The sequence below is a fragment of the Squalius cephalus genome (genome assembly GCF_949319135.1).
Source record: "Squalius cephalus genome assembly, chromosome: 4".
In the NCBI taxonomy this organism is placed as follows: Eukaryota; Metazoa; Chordata; class Actinopteri; order Cypriniformes; family Leuciscidae; genus Squalius; species Squalius cephalus.
Window position 1 is genome coordinate 11,457,104 of NC_137125.1, and position 9,303 is coordinate 11,466,406.

Below are 9,303 nucleotides of genomic sequence, written 5' to 3' on the forward strand. Positions count from 1 at the left end.
AAAAGTACTGGAAAAATAATTTTAATAATAGTTTAAAAAAAATAAAATAATAGTTTCCAATTTTTCAACTATTTACAAACTATTCACAAATATATAAAGATTTTCACAACTTTTGAACACTACAATCTATTTAAATCATGCCAGTAATTGAAGCAATCTCATGTTGCTTGGAAACACAAGTACGATGCACATCCCTGGCAGAACACAAGCGCTTTCCGATGGCACACTCGGCATCTTCGCCTGGGGTCATCACCTTTATTAGTGGTGTACATTGGCCTGTGGCAGGCATGGCCTGAGGGTTCTCCTGTCATGTGAGGTGCTGGAGCAGGAGCAGGAGGAGCAGGCTCACTTAGAGGCATCCAGTCTGCAAGCTCCATAACCAAATCTTCACTGAATTCCCGCTGTGTTTTTGCTCTTTGGTTATGAGCAGCAGCCAACTGCTGGTGCAGGATGAAGGCATTTACCACTGCAATGTCAATAAAGTGGTAGAAAATCGAGCGGAACCACTTCCTGGTCTTTCGGAGTACTTTGTAATACCCGACAAGGCCATCAGAGAGATCAACTCCTCCCATGTACCTGTGTGGAAAATAATAGAATAAATTTCAAATCTAAATGCAAATGTAAACAAGTAAATAAAATATACACAACACCACTGAATAAATTCAACTCACTTGTTATAGTCATGCACTGCAGTAGGTACAGATGGTGCCCAAACAGAATGAGACTTTTACACGCGGCGGCAAAATTGGGATGTGTATTTGCTGCCTTTTACCGCTGAGTGGCGCTGTAATCACAGACTTTTAAAAGTGTCAGTTTATTCTCTTTATGACGTAATCTGCCGCGGCAGTAATCTGAGCTGAGGTCGCAGATAAATTCAAGATAAATATTGTGGTTAAACGAATTCGAACTCATTAAATTTAAACAAAGTAGACACACGTTAACATTGTGTGCCCAGTTTTTCTATAATTTAGAAAGGCTATGTCAATAGGTTACTTGTCATTTACTTTGTGTTATTTTAATGTGTTTCTAGATTTATTAACTGAAACATAACAGTGAAATAAATTAAAATAATTTACCGTAAAATTAAAACATTTTCAGGACTTGCAGTTACTAACCGATGTTAGTCGGTTTAAGCATTCTTTGTTATATTCAGAATTAAATAGGCTTACATGTTGTATCAATTGAATTCTTTAATAAATAATCAACCACAATGCCTATTACTGCCGCAGCAAAAATAAACCAGTCGAATTTCAAAGTCGTTCGCGAAATGACTAGGCTATACCGGGTGCCGCAAGTGACAGGGCAAAACAGCAGCAACTGCGGCATTTTAAAAGGTAAATTTCCTATCTGTTTATTTAAAAAAAAAAAAAAAAAAACATGGCGCAAGATCTTGTAAAAAAACAACAACCGTTTTTCATTATTTGAACAAAAATGAGACTGACTGAATATGTAAAAATATAAACAAACAAAGCAGAGAATAAAACAAACTTTTAGGGAAAAAATATAGGCCTATTATGCTACAACAGAATTGGTTAAATAAAATATGAAAGCAAAATATGTAAAAATACATTTCAAACAAACTAAAACAAAACAAATTCGTGGCCGAGTGGTAGGCTATAACTTACGTTTCAATAATTCAGATGACACGGGTTCTAATCCCGAACAAACATGGGCTACTTTTTTATTATTAATGCAGAGAGATTTGATAGTTCTAAAATATTGCTACACCATATTGTTTTTTTCTCCTATAGCCTATATTAAATATTTTATATTTATAAAATAAAATTACCATTAATTTCCATTTTACATTAGGGACAATTTTTATCCAACAGAATGGCTGAATTAACATCTGCATAATAATAATAATAATAATAATAATAATAATAAATAAACAGCACAAGGTCTTGTAAAAACACTTTTTTTTATAATTTTTTCGACACATAATTTCGAGACAGTAAATTGCTAATGTTAAAAAACATAAGCAAATAAAAAAAGAATATAACAAACTTTTAAAACAGAGAAAATAGTAGACCTAGGCTATTCAGACGATAGCTCTGTGGTCAATGCATTAACAATAGCCTCTCGGAGCTTCAAACGATCTGAGATCGAATCTCAGTGTAGCCGACAGTGTTTGTGTTTTTCCATTCTTGATGCTTAAATATGCATCTGTTTATTAAAGTCAATCATCTTGTTTAATTATCAATTTACAACATAAATTTGCTACATTCCAGTTGAGCCGCTGCAAAGACGACACATCTGATGAGGAAGAATGTCAGCCGATTGCACCAGAAAATTAAGATGATGAAGCTCGTCTTTAATCTGCTAAAAAGAAATTTGTGTGTGAATCATTCACGAGATTGAGATGACTGACAGTGATACCCGGCAATAGCAACGGAAGACATTTTTCAAAACAGATCGAACAAATCAGAAAAATACTTTCAATACAGTATTGCTTTCAATTAAAAAATAAACAATGAAAATGTAAAAGAAAAAGAAAATTAATTAAGTTTGAAAACCCATCGCACATTTCAAGGTATGAATAAAGTGTCGGAACAGTTTATTTATTTAAACAGGGTTGCATCGATAGAGTTTATTCCCTTTGTGATGCAAAATAAGAAACACAATCTTATTCTTGCAACATTTTAAATTTCTATTGTCAAAGAAATTGCAGCTAAATTAAAAAATGAAAACGGTACAAAACGAAAAAAGTTCAAAGCAACATAAATTAAGAACAGGCGTTTTTCTTTGTCTCTCTCGCTCTGGATATTTTTTTAGTAAGTTTGGTCTCCCTCACTGCGCGCGGCGGGTCTTTCTCGAAATTAAGCATTTCAGCGTAAAAAAACACCATACAGCTGATAATACTGTATATGTCGCTGTGTGTCATCCACACAAATCACGAAAGAAAAAACTGTAACAAATAGCTTTTGTTCCTTCAAAGATACAACATGCCTTGCTGAATTCACCTCACAATAAAACGAGGTGGGTCGCGAATTAAAGAGCTCTGTATCTGCTAAATTGAAATTGTGTGTGGAAAACCTTTAAATACAATCAATAAAACTACAATATATAATTTAATAAGATATAGGGCCTACTGTACATAGGCTATGGACTTTTGGAGATTTTGAGATTAATCCTTAAAAGAATTTTGCCTTTGCCTCATCAGGCTGGCTCCGACACTCTCCATATGAAAGACGGAACATTAACACCTCTGTCCTGCACCCCCACGATAAAGCAACTATTGCCTTCTCCAAACCCCCCACAGGCTAGCTGAGTTTGCAAAACAAAACAAAGAGTTTGCCACTCGTCGTGGTTTGCCAAAACACTTCATTATAAACTTCAATATTTCATTCAAAACAATCTCAAAACGCTTTGTGACATTTTGAAAAGCCGTGGATGCATTACTGCCACTGGAACCATGAATGCAAATACTGGTTCTGATTTTATTGTTTGTCGTTTAAAAGTCATATATATATATATATATATATATATATATATATATATATATATATATATATATATATATATATATATATATATATTAACAGAACTGCTTTTGAAATTACGATTGGAATCATTATAGGTTACAGAAGTAAAGTCATTGTATAATAGGCTATTTGTTGCTTATTGTAAAATGGAAATGCATGGTGATTTTATTTTGTAAATAGGCTATAAGCAAAAAACTATGTTTTAGAACTAGACAAATCTCTCTGCATCAACAATAGACTATAAAATGCATTAATAGGCTAATATAAAAATATCAGTAGTCCAAGTTAGTTCGGGATTCGAAACCGTGTCATCTAAATGATCGTAACGTAAGTTCAACCACTCGGCCACGATTCACTCGTTGCGACATGGCCTAACGTTCCAGTGTGTCTTCATTCAAATGAACGCGCCGCCGCGTTTGTCGAACACTAATTCAACATGCCAGAAAAAAACCTGGCTTTGGAACAATGCATAGCGCCACTCGTCGTCGTGTGCCAAAAAAATTACAATAGTTTAGTTTAATTTATTTCAGTGTTAATGTTTGAGTTAAAAAAATCCTCTACAAATTAAATTAACACAAATTCGGCTACAAGAGTCCTTTATAGGCTAAGTAAAAAGCAAAGGGCTTACAGTCTTAATATTTAGGCTACTTTGCTTAAATTCGATACATTTATTTTCAGTAGGGCCTAATAAATTTGTAGGGATGTAATTTCAGTATGCTTCACCAACGCTATGTATTCAATTAAAGTTCCAAGAGGTCTGGTATATATTTCCTTCCCAGCTGACACAAAAAATCACAACTTGTGCTTGCTGCGAACGCAAGTTATTTAAGGTGTCTCAACTGTACACAGTCTACCATACAGTGTGAATTCGTTACAAGGTTTTATTTAATTAAATTAATGTGCAGCAATTTGTACAAATAGAGTCTATAGGCCTACTATACTGTTGTAGCCATTAAATAATCTCATTTAGTATCATATTTGTTAAAATATTATAATGTTATTTTTTTCCATCTATGTTGAATATGAAAAGTGAACAGCACGAGTAAGATAGGATGCATTATATCGAGAGATGGATATGGAGTGGGTCAGACATGATTTTGACCACTTCATTAAGTTTTGTTTAGTAGAAAACCTTTATTTAAAGTGAATTTCGTTTTCTATAAATTGTATCTTAATTTGAATACATTTTTCATCAACCAATTGCCTGTATTTAATAAGTAAGAGAAGCAAATATAACAGACACTAATCATGGAGGCGCCCGCGCGGTCACTTGCGTTGCACGTCAGCTGGAGCGCATCTCATCCTCCTAACTTAACGAAACTCAGCGTATGCCTCACACAGACATGATAAATACATCAAATACACAAAGCTTGAAATGTCTTCAAACTAAATAATTCAAAACGAAAAGAAAAAGGCTACTCTCTGATTATGTCTTTATGTGCATTTCTCTCTAGGTGCGTTCACTACAAATATGGCGATCGTCAACTTCATCTTTGCAGTCGACACTGTCAGAAAACACTAGTTTATTGATAAAAATCAATGCACGCATCACCGGATTTACAAATACACATCTTGCTTGTTGCACGCACACATATTATGTCGAAAAAACGAAATATTATGTTGAAATAACATTATTATTAATAATACATCTTTTAGAATATTTGATTAAATGCTAATTGTTGCGCTTGTTCAATTTAATAAAATTAAAACTTTAATTGTGATAATTAAAATAATTGAAAATTAAATATTTAGTGGCCAAGTTTTGCTAATTTAGGCTATTATATAGGCTAGTATATGCCTATTGCCTATATTAAGTAGGTCATATTAAGACAAGGCATATATTAAGTTATTTTAGCTGTTATGAGAAAAATAAATCTAACGAAATCTAAAATCTAAATCTAATAAATCTAAAAAAAAATTCTAACGCCAATTCAACATGTCAGAATAAAACTTGATTTTTGAACGATGCGTAACGCCACTCGGCCTAGTGTGCCAAAACACTACATTTTAAACTTCAATGTTTAATTCAAAACAATCTCAAAACGCGTTGTGACATTTTTTTAAAGCAGTAGCCTAGCCTATACATTAAGGGCATTGAAACCAGGATCTTAACTAAAACCCGTTCCCGTAATCTCTGAAAAATTATACCACACTACTCCATGTATGTTTTTTTAAGGACTGCTTTTGAAATCACTATAAATTACTATGCAATTGTATCGCTCACGAGAGCTCTTCATTTATCTAATTCCTCAATAGAATAGTAAAAATATTCAGCGTCATTGCTCCTAATATCGTCTCTATTTTTAACTTTTGATTCTATTTTTTCAGTTCTAAAATTGATTCTATCTTTGGTTCTATTCTGTTGTAGCCTAATAGGCCTATTTATATATATGAAAAATATGCCTATCAGGCTTAGGGTTTTATATTTAACCCACTTACATTTTAAAATACGGCTATTGCTGCTGTTTTGCACAATGTCCCTTTGCGCCACCTGACGGTCATTTCGGGAACGACTTTGAAATGCGGCTGGTTTATTTTCGCCGCGGTGATTTCGCCGCGGCGTCTGGCGCGGCGGTAATAGGCATTCTGGTTGGGTACCATCTGTATAGGTACAGTGAGTCCTGTCCATCCTCCAGCTCTCGTCTTCACCCTCCTCCGTACGGTGTGATCTCCATCTGCTGAATGGAAGGAGGAGCACATGAGCACCTCCCTGGTGTCCTTCCATTCGACAAAGAGGAGCCTGTTGTCTCGAATTCACCGCATACTCCCATGGGGAGCATTTCTGGGCAACTTGTTTTCAGTAATTTGTGGGAAGCCCACCCGGTTGCTCCGAATGTTCCCACAGGCCCAGATGCCCTTCTGGAGGAGGTCTCTGAAAAGTGATGGCCTGGTGAAGAAATTGTCTACATACAGCTTGTAGCCAGTTCCCAGCATCCTCTCATCCACAAGCACCATCACAGATTCGTAACTCAGCCCCTTACATTGTCCATTTTGATCTTCAGGGGATTTGCCCTCATAAATAAAAAAAATCCCAGGTGTGTCCATGGGCTGAATCAGCCAAAACGAAAAGCTTGTACCGCCACTTTGTTGGCTTCTCTTTTTAGTACTGTTTCAGCCCAATCCTTGCTTTGGATGCCACCATCCTCTCACCTACCCATAGATGCTCACAAGTCTCTGAGCTAGAGTCCAAGTCAAGTCTCTGAGCTAGAGTCCAAGTCAAGTCTCAAGTCTCTGAGCTAGAGTCCAAGTCAAGTCTCTGAGCTAGAGTCCAAGTCAAATCTCAAGTCTTTGAGCTAGAGTCCAAGTCAAGTCTCAAGTCTCTGAGCTAGAGTCCAAGTCAAGTCTCTGAGCTAGAGTCCAAGTCAAGTCTTTGAGCTAGAGTCCAAGTCAAGTCTCAAGTCTTTGAGCTAGAGTCCAAGTCAAGTCTCAAGACTCTGAGCTAGAGTCCAAGTCAAGTCTCTGAGCTAGATTCCAAGTCAAGTCTCAAGTCTCTGAGCTAGAGTCCAAGTCAAGCCTCAAGTCTCTGAGCTAGAGTCCAAGTCAAATCTCAAGTCTTTGAGCTAGAGTCCAAGTCAAGTCTCAAGTCTCTGAGCTAGAGTCCAAGTCAAGTCTCTGAGCTAGAGTCCAAGTCAAGTCTCTGAGCTAGAGTCCAAGTCAAGTCTTTGAGCTAGAGTCCAAGTCAAGTCTCAAGTCTTTGAGCTAGAGTCCAAGTCAAGTCTCTGAGCTAGATTCCAAGTCAAGTCTCAAGTCTCTGAGCTAGAGTCCAAGTCAAGTCTCAAGTCTTTGAGCTAGAGTCCAAGTCAAGTCTCAAGTCTCTGAGCTAGAGTCCAAGTCAAGTCTCAAGTCTTTGAGCTAGAGTCCAAGTCAAGTCTCAAGACTCTGAGCTAGAGTCCAAGTCAAGTCTCTGAGCTAGATTCCAAGTCAAGTCTCAAGTCTCTGAGCTAGAGTCCAAGTCAAGTCTCAAGTCTTTGAGCTAGAGTCCAAGTCAAGTCTCAAGTCTTTGAGCTAGAGTCCAAGTCAAGTCTCAAGTCTCTGAGCTAGAGTCCAAGTCAAGTCTCAAGTCTCTGAGCTAGAGTCCAAGTCAAGTCTCAAGTCTCTTTTGGTTATAATAAGTGTTGCATCACGTACAGCAAACCATCCAGGCTGCTTAGAACACTGCATAGCTGTATATAAGGAATTCAAAGCATGTAATATGTTATTATGACTCCTTTATTTATTAGCATACAGTATCAGCTTTGATTTAGGTATATAATCAGTGTAAACAGGCTATTGCAACATGACAAAAACATCAAGAATGCTTTACTTTTAAGTTAATATCTGTATTTAGCCTTGTAGCATGAACATACAGTACAGTACAGACCAAAAATTGAGGTTCTGAAGAAAAATTGAGGTTCCCTTGTCTGTCGCTGAATTATAATGAAAGGCCTTGGGCTCCTATTGTGCTGGCTCTGTGGGGCCATAAGACCAAATATAGAAAATGTTATACTTTACAATACTAAAATTGACATACTCCTATTTAGTGCAAAACTGCAAAACATCACATTGTAGCTAACTGCAAAACACTACTGCAACGAACCAAATGATGTGATATATACTATTATAAAAATATACTATTAAATTTATAAGCAATAACAATGGTTATTGTCATAAGTGTATTGTGATTGTCAAAACATTTTAGTAACTAAACTGAATTTTATTAGGTTTAGTGGCAACATGTTACAATGTTAACATGGTACAATTTCTGGTAAGCTACGTTTTGTTATTATTGCTTGACACAAATTTCACGATTTCAATTAAATTAAATTCTTGTGATTTGATGTAATATTTGGATAAATATTAGATACACAAGATAGGCGTCTCAAGAGAAAAAAAGAAAAAAACTCACCTAATGATGTAAACATAGCTACAGAGAGCCCTATCAGCTGGTAGTATTATTTAAGGTTAGAAATAACTCAAATTAAATATAATGCGTTTTTTATATTATAATAACAACTTTAGTAAAAGTAAAATAAAAATACATAAAGTAAAAATATAATAAATACATAATATAGTACACATATTCAGCAAAATACTCTCTATAGCTCTTTTTTTCTAGCCAACTAACATGCTATAGCCCATATTATGGTCATTAAATGGCTTTCCTGAGGTAAATGTTATGTGACATAATTGTTCTTCAGCTGTTTTATTGACCCCTTTCCGTGAATGAAAAACACTGATTGATCGATATCATGTATGAGGAATATACATTTCGATAAGTTGTATCTTTCAACAGTGTTCTTGTTTATTTACTATTAGCTAGTAGAAAGGATCGGTTCAGCTGCCGTTAGGGATCTGTCACGTCACATTTACAAGCACAGAATTCTGAAGCTCTCAAATTGACAGAATTTGAGAGCTGAGATTTTTTTATATCATAAGTAACCTGCTCTGTCTAGTCTGTCGGTCTCCGTGTCCTCTTTGCTTTGCGATTTTTCTGTGCGTGAGAAAATGGATGTGTGGCATGAGAGCGTGTGAAAAGTGTCAATCGCGTGAGACTCACGGTGAATGCGTGAGTGTTGGCAGCTCTGTTGAAGTTTTTAAACCCAAAGCTTAAGATGAATGGCACAGCAGCCAGCGACCGGTGCACGAGTCCCGCACAAGGCTGGATTAGTACCCCCAGGGGCCCCTGAGCACTGAAGCTCATGGGCCCCCCCTCCCCTACCTGACAACCACACCGCACCACCAGACCCACTACACACACACATGCACGCACGCACGCACGCATACACACACACACACACACACACACACACACACACACACACACACACACACACAAACA